The following is a 14,641-nucleotide window of genomic DNA, read 5'->3' as shown; positions in this document are numbered from 1 at the left end:
TGCGTAGGAGAAAGCAACGCAAAGGACAATGTGTTGGGTTTGGGTGTCTTGTATTCTGTGGGTCCATGTAATTATGATTTTTGGTAGTAGTTGTAATTAAAACAGGGTTTGGGTCAATTACTAATACTGGGGTAAAATTATAATTACATTGGGATTAGGGTTTTAGGTTTCCATATAAATAGTCTCTGTGGGATAACCTATAGGCATCAATCTCTGTAGGAGATTGGGGAATCCAACCCTGTAGGGGATTGGAAAACCCATCCTGAGGATAAGGATGGGGGCGAGCAAAGGGTAGTACTTTGTGGGTGTGAGAGAGGTGTGTAGTTTCTGGAATTAGTGAAACTTCTTTTCTCTCTTGTAGACGTAGGCATGGTTTTGCCGAACCATGTTAAATCCCTCTTGTGTGTTTTGCTTGTGTTTTTCTCTGTTCGTGGTTGTGCATCTATTATTCCTAACAAATGGTATCAGAGCCTTATCTGTGTTCGTGGTTCTCCATTAGCTCCTTTAGAGTCTGATATTCCAGAAATGGTATGGAGAGGGAAAGATGTCTCATACTCTCATCTGAAGGTGTTTGGTTGCAAGACATTTGCACATATACCAAAGGAGAAAATATCAAAGCTTGATGACAAGGCAGTTCCTTGCATATTCTTGGGATATGGAAATGAAGAGTTTGTGTACAGATTATGGGATCCAGAAAAGAAGAAGACTTTCAGAAGTAGAGATGTAATATTTCGTGAAACTGAAAATATTACACACTTTGAGAAGTTTGAGAAGCCTACTCATGTTGAGAATGTTATGTTTGATCCCACATCCGTTCCAGGAGGAGAACCTACTCATGAAGAACAGATTGACCTTAATGATCCAGAGATTGTGACAGATGATTTTATGGATCATGAGGATATTGAGTAGGGGGAGCAACCCCCACAAGAAGAGGTTGTAGAATCTCAAGTGAGGCGGTCCACAAGAGAGCGGAGACCAACACAAAAGTATCATAGTTTTGAGTATATTCTTCTTACTGAAGAGGGGGAGCCCAAAAGCTTTCAGGAAGTAGTGATCCACAGTGATAAAATTAGTTGGATGAAAGCTATGCAAGAAGATATGAGTTCCTTGCATAAGAACCATACTTATGAGTTGGTAACACTTCCTAAAGGCAGAAAAGCATTGATGAACCAATGGGTATATAAGATAAAGAGAGATGCATCTGAGAAGCTAGTGAAGCACAAGGCTCGTTTGGTGGTGAAAGGGTTTGGACAGAAGAAGGGCATTGACTTTGGTGAGATCTTCTCTTCAGTTGTAAAATTGACATCCATTTGAGTCATTTTGGGTATAGTAGCAAGCATGGATCTTGAGCTAGAGCAGTTATATGTGAAAACTGCATTTTTTCATGGTGATTTAAATGAAGAAATTTATATGATGCAACCAGAAGGGTTTGAAGTCAAAAGGAAGGAGCACTTGGTATGCAAGTTAAAGAAGAGTCTTTATGGACTAAAGCAGGCACCAAGGTAGTGGTAAAAGAAGTTTGACTCACTTATGGTGGCTATTGGGTATAAGAGGACTCAAGCAGATCATTATATATACTTCAGAAAATTTCCAGATAGTAAGTTCACTGTTCTTCTCTTTTATGTTGATGATATGTTGATCATTGGGCAAGATGCAGATATGATTAAGAAGTTGAAAGAATAGTTGTTCAAGTCCTTTGATATGAAGGACTTAGGGCCAGCTAGACAAATATTGGGCATGCAGATTGTTCGTGACAGGAAGGCTAGGAAGCTATGGTTGTCACAAGAAAAGTATGTTGAACGGGTGCTTAAAAGTAGGGGTGTCAACGGTTCGGGTTGGGCCTAACGGTTTTGGGCTGAAAAGCACTCAGCCCAAACACGGCCCATTAAGAAAATAACGGTTTCGGGCCGGTGCGGTTTAGGTTCGGGCTGACTAACGGTTTGGGCTAACTATTTCGAATTGGGTTTACTAACGGTTTGGGTTTGGGTTTACTAGCGGTATGTTTTGAGTACTTTGTAGATGTGTGGAATTTATCAAGAGCATGTAAACACATATAAGCATTAAGTTCTCTTCAAATCTCTTGTGTTGGGTGTTCAAAACCAAAAACTCTTTTTCTACAAAGAAGTAAAAAGTATAGAACTAATATACAAAAGAAATCTAGCATCTTGAAGAATTTTAGTGGGTTGTATTTGCCTATTCTCCTTTCCCTTCTTAACACTTGTAAAAATGGATCAAAATAAAGCATTAAAAGATTTTCAAATGATAATACATTTGCTAAATATTTACCAAACCCATCTTCCAAATGACGAAGGCTTTGACAGGCTTGTTGTTTGCATATTCCAAAGCAAAACAATTAAGAAAATAAATAGAAACTTGGGGGTTTTCTTGGCTTTTACATTTAGATTTATTTTATTTTATTTATTTGTAACGGGTTTAACAGGTTGGTTTTGGGCCAAACGGTTCGGGCTAGCGGGCCGCACACGGGCTAGCCCGACCCAACCCCAACCGTTGCGGGCTGAAGTTGTTTAGCCCAAACACAGCTCATTAAGCTTCGATGCGGGCCGGTTTGGGCTGTAACGGGCCGGTTCGGTCCAGTTTTAACTGTTCGGGTTAGGTTTTGACACCCCTACTTTAAAGGTTCAACATGCAGGGTGCTAAGCCTGTAAGCACTCCTCTTGCCAGTCACTTTAAACTGAGTAAGCAGTCATGTTCATCTACCAGTCAAGAAAGAGAAGCAATGCCAGGTATTCCTTACTCTTATGCAGTTGGTAGTCTTATGGATGCCATGGTCTGCATTAGACAAGACATTGCACAGGCAGTTAATGTTATAGCAGGTTTCTTGATAATCCAGGGAGAGATCATTGGGAAGCTGTGAAATGGATCTTCAGATATTTGAGAGGAAGTTCCAAATTGTGTTTATGTTTTGGAGGTTCAGATCCAGTCTTGGAAGGGTATACTAATTCTGACATGGCGGGTGACCTTAATTGTAGAAAAGTCAACTTCTGGGTATTTGTTTACTTTTGCAGGGGGAGCTGTCTCTTGGTAGTCCAAACTACAGAAATGTATGGCTTTGTCTACAACTGAGGCTGAATACATCGCCGCTGCAGAAGTAGGGAAAGAAATGTTGTGGTTGAAAAGATTTCTCCAAGAATTGGGTTTGAAGCAAGATAAGTATGTGCTATCTTTGGATAGTCAGAGTGCTATTGACTTGAGCAAGAACTCTACATATCACTCTTGCAAAAAGCACATTGATGTGAGATATCATTGGTTGCGTGATGTGGTGGAAGATGAGTTGTTGAAGATTGTGAAAATTCACACTGATAAGAATGCCTTTGATATGTTAACAAAGATTGTTACTCGAGAGAAGTTTGAGGTGTGCAAGGAGCTTGCGCACATGGATTCCAAGTAAGGAGTCAAGTTGTGCTTTCCTCCCTCATGGGCACGGAGAGGGAGATTTGTTGGGTCCGGCCCATTAAGCCCATGTGGGGCCCAACATATTGTAAGTGAAGCAATAGGGTTTTCTTTAGGAAAACCTATTGCCGCCTCACCATGGTTGCCGCATAAGAGAATAGGAGAGAGAGAAGAATAGAAGCCGCATAAGAGGAGAGAGAAAGAAAAAGAAAAAGAAAAAGAAAAAGAGGGGAGAGAGAGCTGGAGCGGGAGAAGTAAAGAAAGAGGGAGAGTTTTCTGGTTTCTCCGGCGAATCCGACGGTGATACGGTGTCGGAATGAAGTGAGATTTGAAGGGAATGGTCGTGGTACCTAGCTCTTCATATCCAACGGTCAGAATATCATTCTACCACAGTTTTCGGGAAGCCTCTTTGGTGACTTTTCTTCATTCTCTCTGATTTCCATTTATTTGATGATGTGATTGTGATTTGTGTTCCTCTATATCTAGAAATGGGATGTTGATAGTATACTCATTTTTATTATCATTTGGTGATAGTGGAAGTTTGGGTGGACTCCGATAACGGTCCCGTGGTTTTTTCCCTTGCGGGTTTTTTCACGTTAAAAATTCCTGTGTCTTTTTTTTTTTTTTGTCAACAAAATTCCTGTGTCTATTGTGGCTTGTGTGTTGAATGATCCATTACAGCTGTGTTTGTTTCTTTAATTTACACTAGCAGATTGTTTAGCCCCATCACAATGGTCTTTCTTCAACCATTGACTTCGATTCCTAAGAACGAATGAACACATATAGCGTATGTAGAGAGGTGGGTTCTCATCCTCAACCTGTTTGTAAGCTTCCATATTAGAGTACTACATGTAGTTTTTGTATATTTGTATACAAGTTGACTTGATTAATAGGTATTGTATTATTTTTCTTAAATTGTGTTCTTTGAATACTTTTAGCTTTTTTGAATTTTCTTTGTATTCATGTATTTGTATTATCTTTTAGGAATAAATGTAATAATATCAAATATAGGGGAACTATTTTTTTTTTTTTTAAATTAATCTAATTGGTGGCGGTAAAATAAAACCGCCACTAATTAGTGGGAAATAAAGAGTAAATATAATACAAATGCGAACACATTTTTACTAAATAGCATATCATTCGTGGCGGTCAAGTGAAAAACCGACGCTAAAATGATGTACATAGTGGCGGTTCTGCTATAAACGATACCAAATTCCACACATTTAGTGGCGGTTTTGTTGTAAACGACACCAAATGTGACACATTTAGTGGCGGTTCTATTTAACTAAATTTGACACAATTGGTGTCGGTTTTCTATTTACCGCCACTAAATGGGCTTAGTTCTCGGTATTATCTGTCGGTGTAAATATATGATTAGTGGCGGTTTAATAAAATCGCCACTATTTGCACGTTACACGCGCGGTACAGAAAACCGCCACTATTAAATGGCTGCGGCACATTTCGTGGCGGATTTGTGGCGGTTTTTGACACTTCTAGTGGCGGAAAAAACCGCCACTAAAGGCAATTTTTTTTGTAGTGCTCCTGCTTAATAATAATAATAATAATAATAATAATAATAATAGAGGTTTAAAGTTATCTTCAATGGCCAGCTGGAAAGAGATACATGATGAAAGAGGGAGGAAGAGGAAGAAAGGGAAACTAATGAGGCGGTGGGTAAGAAATGAAACCAGCCACACAGGGCGGAGAGAATATAGGTTGAAAGTAGGAGTGTAAACGGACTGGATTCGGATAATATCCTATCGGTTTTTGGACGGATTCAGATGATAATTGAATAATTATTTGCTTAAGTTGATTCTTCTAAATGGGCATGAATAAGATCAAATACAATTTTTCGACTACCTGTTTACATCTTTACCATTTTATTTGTGAGGGCTAGGTTTGAAATTTAAGAATTTAGCAACTTTGGTAGCTATTTTAATAGAAAACTAGAAAAATAGTCACGTACCACAAATAAAAATTTTATAATAATAAGGAAAATAAATCTAAATAAGTAACTTAATCGGATAATTTAATCCAACGAATAATAATCGGTAAGAAAGGGGTATTACCCTTTCCACATCCTATTAGTAATTGGATGGATTCGGATACCCCTAAACGGATGCGGATGCGAATTCGAAAGCGAATTTTGGTTATCCATTTACACCCTTAGTTGAAAGGCAGAATCAAGACCGAACGCTAAGTAATTTGTACTATATATAGTAGCATCTTTGGAGTCACAAATAAACGATGAAGACTAAGAAAAAAAGTAAAGAAAAACAACCTATTTAGTTATGAAAGAGCCAGATCAACTTAAGGAGTACAAATTAACCATCAGTTCTCCTTTAACGTAGAAGAATCTCACCAATCGTGCGCCTCTAAAACATGGATGGAGGATAATAATAGATCCAGCAACAGTAAACTCACTCACTCTATCCAAAGATTCAATGCTTAAACTACTAGTGGAAGGCTAAATTTGGTAATGATGGACCTATAGATCCAATCATAGAATCATAAAAGAATCTATTTATGCTATTACAAATAAAAGGTTTCAATCTAGTGTCAATTATATGTCGAAACCGAAGCTTTCCATATAAGATTGTATGGTCTTGAACCATTTCAAAAACCATATGATATGGTTTTTATTGTAGTATGGAACAATGATGGTTCGATCGTATTGTAAAACCATATCTTTTATATCATTATATATTTGTTTGTGTCATTTCGATATTAATTTATATTGTTGCTATATCGTTTATATCAATTCAGTACCATTTTTATACTGTTTCTATATCCTTTATATCATAGTTGTCAAGGCGTCTAGGGAACACTTAGGCTTTCAGATAGTGCTCGAGAGTGTTGGGTGATCCTAGGGGTGTCAACGGTTTGGGTTGGGGCGGTTTCGGGCTGAAAAACACTCAGCCCAAACACGGCCCATTAAGAAAATAACGGTTTCGGGCCGGTGCGGTTTGGGTTCTGGCTGACTAACGGTTTGGGCTAACGGTTTAGAATTGGGTTTACTAACGGTTTGAGTTCGGGTTTACTAGCGGTATGTTTTGAGTACCTTGTTAATATGTGAAATTTATCAAGAGTATGTGAACATATATAAGCATTAAGTTATCTTCAAGTCTTTTGGGTTGGGTGTTTACAATCAAAAACTTTTTTCTACAAAGATTTATAAAATTTATAGAACTAATATACAAAAGAAAACTGGCATCATGATGAATTTTAATGGGTTGTCTCTGCTTATTTTCCTCCTTCTTCTTGACACTTTTAAAAATGGATCAAAATAAAGCATTAAAAGATTTTTAAATGATAATACATTTGCTAAATATTTACTAAACCCATCTTCCAAATGGCAAAGGCTTTAACAAGCTTGTTGTTTGCATATTCCAAATCAAAACAATAAAGGAAAACAAATGGATATTTGGGGGTTTTCTTGTCTTTACATTTAAATTTATTTTATTTTATTTTTTTATAACGGATTTAATGGGCTGGTTCGGGTTCGGGCTAGCAGGCCACACACGGGCTGGCCCGGCCTAGCCCAAACCATTGCGGGCTGAGGTTGTTCAGCCCAAACACAGCCCATTAAGCTTCGGTTTGGGCCGGTTCGGGTTAGGTTTTGACACCCCTAGGTGATCCTCGCTTTATGAGAGCTCAATAAAGCTGACGCCTTGGATGCCTTGCGTCCAACCTTTTTTTTTTTTTAATTATATGATATTCTAATGGAAAGTTGATATTTATCATACTACTTGATTCTAATATAGATAAATCTATTGGTTGAAAGTGCATTGAAAATTTCCCTGGTGCTACGTGGGATCAAGTATCAACATAACCTAACCATTCTAAATCGCAAAATGGATCTTCTTCACGATGGCATGAACTGCTCCTCACAAAAGAAACCCTCACCATGGCTTCAACTAGCTATAATCTCTGAGTCTTCTTCCTCTCCATCGATGTTTTTTTTTAGACTTTGTGACTTACCTATAGGTTGCTAAGCACATAGGAGTTGGAGTGGCCATCTTCGGCATCTCCGGCCACTCTCCGTTGGTCGTCTTCCCAATTGAAGGTAAGTCGTCTTATCCTCTTTTTTCTCCGCCAATGCCTTGTTTTTAAGCTTGGTGACTTACCTAAAGGTTGCTACACTAGCAGGATTTGAAATGGTCATCTCTGAAAACCTCTTCTTTTTATGCGCAGGTTATTTTTATTTCTTTCTTTTCTAGCCTGTAATTTGTGATTATGATTATTTCTTCAACTGATGTTACAACTTACTTCAATGTTATATAATGATTTTGTTTATGAACTTTTTATTAAGTTTGTAAAATGTTTCATACTTAAAAGGCTAGGAATGAATCATGTAAGTTTTAGTTTACATTTCAAAAAATTAACATTAGAATGTCTTGACCACCTAAAAAATAATAGTAGAATGCGTTGACCGTTTAGTTGTCTCCTTGTGGGCGCTGTCTTACAAACCCTCTCTCGCCTTGACAACCTTGCTTTATATGCAATTTTATATCACAGATATGTCCTACCATTTAATATCATTTATATATACCACTTCCATGTTGCAATTGTACCATGACTATACAATAATAATTTTGTAAATACCAATACAATATGGTTTTAATTTTAGGTATTCAATTTTTGTATTGTATTAAAACCATACTGCTTGACATCTTTATTACAAACCAAATCATAATCATAAAAATGTCAAAAGAGGCAAAATGCCAACAAAATTCCAATTTAGTTAGTTTTTTGGCGTTGAAATTGGTCACTAAAGTATAACAGAAGCTTCTCTTTCCTTTATTTTTATTTTTTTGGGGAAACTATAATAGGTGTTTGTCATGAAGATTAACATACAATATTGTAATTTCAGTTGTGTTTATGTCAATATTCTTTTTTCTCTCATCCAAATGATAGGCTCATGTTAGTACTCACAATAGAATATTCTATTAACCTTGAATGAAAATGAACAAATTGAAACCAGAGGATTAAAAATGTGAATCACATGAGGTGCTTTAAGAGTGTTTATTTCATTTTTTTTTTAATAGTGAATTGAAACTCTTTTGTTCATTAACATAGCATGATATTCTTTTGCCTGAAATACATCATGAATTATTGAGAACAATAAATAATCATACAAAATCCGCATAGATTGATAATCAGGAATATTTGTAGTTATTGTCAAATTTTATGATAATGTTTCTCTGGTTATCTTTTTTAAAATAATAAGTATGAGATACTGGAGGCTATTGAAATGCTACTAACATATAATAGGAAGAAAATTTGAAGTAAATTTATTTTCTTAATTTCACAACACTATGAACTAAATTAGACTATTTTTAATGAATTAATGAATATTCAAATCTTTTCGATTCAATATTTTATATATTTCTATGTACATATTAGGTGATTTTTGACATATTCTTTTTATTAGTTTATTACAAATTGTAAACTAACATTATAATTTTGCAATTATTGTAGAGTAAACTTGTATTGTAATTAGGTATTTATTGTTATCTATAATTTTGCAATTGTTGTAGAGTAAATTTGTATTGTAATTAGGTATTTATTGTTCTCTTCCATTGCAATGTCCAAGTAAATTATCTTATCTCTATAATAGAGGAGGGAGAGAATAATTGATTAGTTAAATAAAACATAATCAATAACATACTATCATACTATTAATATAAAAGTATGAACTTAAGAGACATTGTTAGATTTTATTTTCTTAAAAGCCCTTATTCATCAACCTAATAGACATAACTAAGGCTTTTTTTGGTATCAATTCTCATTCTCTATTATGCTTATTTAAAATAAATAAGTACAATAATTCATTATTGGTCAAGAATGAAAAATGGTTTGGTGAATTTTATCGAAAATAAATTATGAAATGAAAAATAAGTTTGGTTTCAAAATAAAAAATTGTTAAAAATGATAGTAAACAAGTGAGAAAATAAGGAAAAAATATGATTGTTATAAAAGAATGTGTATTGACTATTTTACCCTCATATTACTTATAGAACTTTAAGTAAACTTACACAAATGAAGATAATGAAATTTTCATCACAATCCATAATGGACAAAAAGTTCATTATGAATTTTGGAGATTTTTCTATTATTTTAAATAAAAATAAAATTCAGAATAGATGCCAAACAATTTAAAATAATGAAAATTTCTCATAATTGACAATGATAATTGATACCAAAAAGAGCCTAAATGATGTCCACAATTGTCATTAACTCATTTTAAAGTATGAAATTATTTAATATTAATAACATCATAACTCATCATTTATTCCTTATAAAAAAAACTAATCATTTATTAAATGTTGGTAAAAAAAAAAATCATAATTAAAGAACATTAATGATAAATAGTTTTATATTCTCCAAATATCTAAGATCTTTTCCATTTTACGTTTTTGTTATTATTATAATTATATTATAATCTCTTAAGTGACTTCATCGTACCTATGACCCCACCCACCAAAAAAAAAGAAAAACCTTGTTATGTAATACATATTTTAGTTCATTGTCAAGATGAATTATCTATTTAAAATCTCAATAATAACGTTAACTGTTTTATTATAGGATCAAAGTTTTTATTCAAATATTATGTCGTTCTTCTCCTCAGTGTTTGTTATCTGCAAATTTCTCGCGATTCCTCAGCCTTTGTTCAACATGTCAAGTTTGATAGTGAGGAAGTTATCTCATATTGAAAAAATGCCGATAAAGATTATCAATTTCCACCCAAGGGTTTATGACGTTTTGGGCCTTTTGGTGTGACTTTTTTGGAACATCAGCGTTTCGGAAGCTTTTGAGATTGATAACACCACATGGGATGATAAAATATTCGGTATCAACTTTCTTTTGCGTTCTCAATATACAATTCCCACGTTTATAGAAGGAGAATACATAGGAAGAAAAGATGTGAGAGAGAAGAGAGGAGAATAAATAGGAATTGAGGAGTTAGTTTCCATTAGAAATGGCATTTTGAATATTTAATAATAAATTTGTTTCAAAAATTTTCCTTAACCACGTTTATAGAAGGAGAATAAATAGAAAAAAAATGTGAGAGAGAAGAGAGAGGAGAATAAATAGGGATTGAAGAATTATTTTTTAAATAAGAATAACATTTATACTCATTATTTTACCTTTAAATTTTATTTTCAAATTTGGGGGGCCAAATAGTGATATTTCACATGTGAGAAGAAAAAAAAGCTGGAAAAATTAAGGAAATTAATATTAAAAAAATGAAAAAGCTAAGAAAATAATAAAAAAATTTAAAAATCCGTGGGGCCATGGCCCCGGCCCCTTAGTGGGGTCCGCCCTTGGCTTCAGATTCAGCAATGAAAAACTATTCAATGCATTATCATAAAAACATTAATACTAAAAGGCATTGTCAAGGTACTTGGTCAAAAGTATAATCTATATAAGTAACAGACAGTTGTTTAAGATATACAGTTGCAATTGTTGTAGAGTAAACTTGTATTGTAATCAGGTATTTGTTGTTCTCTTCCATTGCAATGTCGAAGTAAGTTATCTTATCTCTATAATTGAGGAGGGAGAGAATAATTGATTAGTTAAATAAAACATAATCAATATTATTATTACTTTTATAAAAGCATGAACTCAAGGAACACGCCTATATTTTCATTTCCTTAAACACTCTTATCTATTCAATCAATTAGACTTTTAAATCACAAATAAATAATGTCTAAAATTGAAGTTTTCATTCTTAAGAATTAATAATTGTTAACTATTAATGAGTAATTTTTTATTCATGGGCAGGACACAAAAGACAAAGTAGCCGTTGTAATTGCAGGGTTATGTAAAATGCTTGTAATCCTTTTCATATGTTATCGGAAAATGGGTAATTGTGGTCATCTTTGTGATATATAATAAAGCCGCCGTAGCTTCTTACATAAATATGTAATGGAACATCTTTATGTGTTAATTCTTTTTAATCGTTTTATTTATTTATTATTTTATTTTATCAATTATTAATATTAGGGTAATTTTCATCTACTCCCTTGAGGTTTAGTTCAGATCATTTTTAGTCCCTAAACAAACTCCCTTTTGCGTTTAGTTCCCCTTTGGTATCAAACAATGACCAACCAAGAACAAATCATATTTTTTTGTCAAAATATTTTTATTTGTGCAACGGTCAAGATTGTACCATGTATACCCATTTCAATCCAATTGTTTATATTAAAACTGCCAATTATAGTTGTAATTATAATATTTTATTTTGTATTTAGGGTCTTAAAATATTAAATTTACAAAATTATGCCCAACGTTGAAACTCTGAAAACTTCATTCTCATCCCAAAACCCTAATTTGTAGAATACCAAAAAACTGAATTTTCAGAAAAGAGAACCAGCATTACAGAATTCTAATTCAATCAAGTTAGTTCATTTTAATATGATTTAGGGTTAAAGTTCTAAGGTTGAGTTTTAATGGGTTACATTTCTGTTGGCATCAAGCATTTAACCATAAATTAAAATCAAATGACGAAGACAGAGTGGAGTCCAATGACAAAACCGGCGGCAATTCCAATTTAATAGTGAACTATGTCAAAAGAAGACGCAACATTGACAAGAACAAATCCACCACTCATTATTGTGTCCTCTTAACCATCACCTACATATCTCTGTTTCTAGGTTTTATATCTGCAAGCTTGCTTACAAGATTCCACTTCATCCATGGCAGTTCAAGTAGGTGGGTTTTTACTTGGGTTCAATCCGCTGGTTTGCCTCTTCATTCTTTGCTTCGTAAGCCGTAGCGCGCTAGCGCGCGTTCTCTTCCTCTATGAGCGAGACTCTATCCAGATCTATAGATCTCCCCAGCATCCAAGCGAGACTCCATCCAAATCTGCCACTCGTTGGGCGACGCCTTCTTTTCTATGAAGAAGAATCTCTCGAGTCAACATATTTGAAGTTCAGTTTTTTGTGATGGGTTCCATCACTAATTTAAGCAAATTCCTCATCGGAGCATTTCCTACCTCCCTGTCTCAACTTCATCTCCCATTTTCTTTTCCCAACTCACCTTCAATCTAACCTTTTCGGTGCTCGTGGTAAAACAAAGAGTCGTCTTCACCAACCTCAATGTTGTTATTCTCACCAACCTGAGTTCTCTTAGCACTTGGATCCAACCATGACAAACCAAAAGGGTAACACAGGGACAATATTTTTTTTGGAAAATGTGATTTTAGTATTCTCAAAAATAGAGTTTTCTTGCAAGATGAAAATGAGATTTCATCGAGTTTCAACTAAGGGCATAATTTTGTAAGTTAAAATTTAAGATCCTTAAATATAAAATAAAAATATTACACTACAGCTATAGTTCACTATTTTAATATAAACTGTTGGATTGGAATGGGATACTGTATACATGGTACACTCTTGACTGTTGCAGAAATAAGGATATTTTGATTAAAATATATATATATATATATAATTTTAGGATATTTTTCAACAAAAGAATGATTTAAAGAAAAACAGGGAGACGCACACGAAGAGTTTATGCATAAAAAATAAAATAAATAAATGCTAAGCTTGTCAAAGATGAACACCGTGATCTTGTATGGAAGCTGCAAAAAAAGTGGGGGAGGGGGGTTCTTCAGTGATTGGTTAGGCTCATTTATAAGATATGTTTCAATATTTTCCATGCAATTTTATCGAAGTCCAGTTTAGAACTCCAGAATGACCTGGATTCAGCTAATTTGTCGTGCAGAAAATAAACATTTTCTTGGTGGAACATCCAGAGAATAAACCTAGACAGCTCTAAGTATTGAAATAAGGATAAACCATTTCAAATCAGAAGAAATAATTCACTTCTCTCCTTTCTGATCTTATCTTTTCTTTGCTGTAATGAAGGACGAAACATATGTGCAAATCACAAACACAACAAAGCAAGATTAGTGATTAATTGCATACAACCAATCATGGTTCAGAGATTGTCATTAGCCAGCCTCCTTTCCTATTGTTTTATCTTTGATTTATTGACATTTATCTAATCCAATTTGTAGTTTGCCACACAAACATGAGGAAGTAAACAAAAACGACAAAGAGAAAGGGAGGAAAATGGTAGGAGATATTTTAATTTCTTCTCTGATCACAGGTTTTGCCAGTGTGTGGTTCTTTCTTCCACAGTTCTACTGGATTTATTCAAAATAAGGGTGGAAAGGGAAAAATATGCAACCAAATCATTAGTATTAGAGAATAGAGTTTCTCTTTATTTTATGTAAATCCGTAAGCCCTTATTTGTAATTTCATATGTCCCTTGATCTATGATGTATGATCTTACAGCTATAAATATATTGACTGGTTCATACTTGTGACCAGTGGTTTTCAGCAAATCTAACATGGTATCATTTGCCTTTAGTGATCCCCTGTGGTTTACGGTTGTAGTTTCTTGCCTTTTTCTTTTTGTTTTCTTGAAACTTGACCTGTCTTGTTTCTTGAACCCTTGCTTCTTCTTCACGTTTTGTCCTCTTGTCACCTAGTTTCTTGAACTTTCTTGTTCCAGCAACTTCTTGAGCTTTCTTCTTCACGTTTCCTCTCTTGCTTGTGAGAGTCTTGCGTTTTAGATCTGTGCTTTGCGTTTTCAGATCTATGTTTTGTGTTTGCTAATGGAGTCTTCTATATCATTGTCAAACATTCATCATCTTCTAAATGTCAAGCTTACCTCTGATAATTACTTGATTTGGCGTTCACAGTTTCTTCCTATCCTTACCAGTACTGGATTTATGAGCCTTGTTGATGGTTCTATTTTACCTCCTGATCCTTTCTTGGATTCGAGCTCCACATCACTTGTTGCGAATCCGGCTCATCTTACCTGGAAGATGCAAATCAGGTTCTTCTCAACTGGTTGTTGTCTTCATCAACTGATGCCATCCATTCCCAGGTTGTAGGACTTCGCACTTCCAGAGAAGTATGGCAAGCTCTTGCTTTTTTATCTCAAGCTAGAATCATGCAATTGAGGATGCAATTACATTCAATCAGAAAAGGATCAGACTCAATGGCTGATTATCTCCTCAAAATTAAGCGCATTTCTGATGCTTTTTCTTTGGCATCTCAACCCCTCTCTGACTCTGATCAGGTTCTTTATATTCTTGGAGGTTTAGGATCCGAATATCAGGCTTTTATCACTTTTGTGACTACCAGAGATACTCCGATCCGTGTTGTTGATCTACATAGTCTACTTTATTGTGAAGAAATTCATATAAACT

The sequence above is a fragment of the Hakea prostrata genome, chromosome 7 (genome assembly GCF_041222555.1).
Source record: "Hakea prostrata isolate BN-2017 chromosome 7, UWA_Hpros_2, whole genome shotgun sequence".
Lineage (NCBI taxonomy): Eukaryota > Viridiplantae > Streptophyta > Magnoliopsida > Proteales > Proteaceae > Hakea > Hakea prostrata.
Note: the sequence above shows the minus strand (reverse complement) of the source record.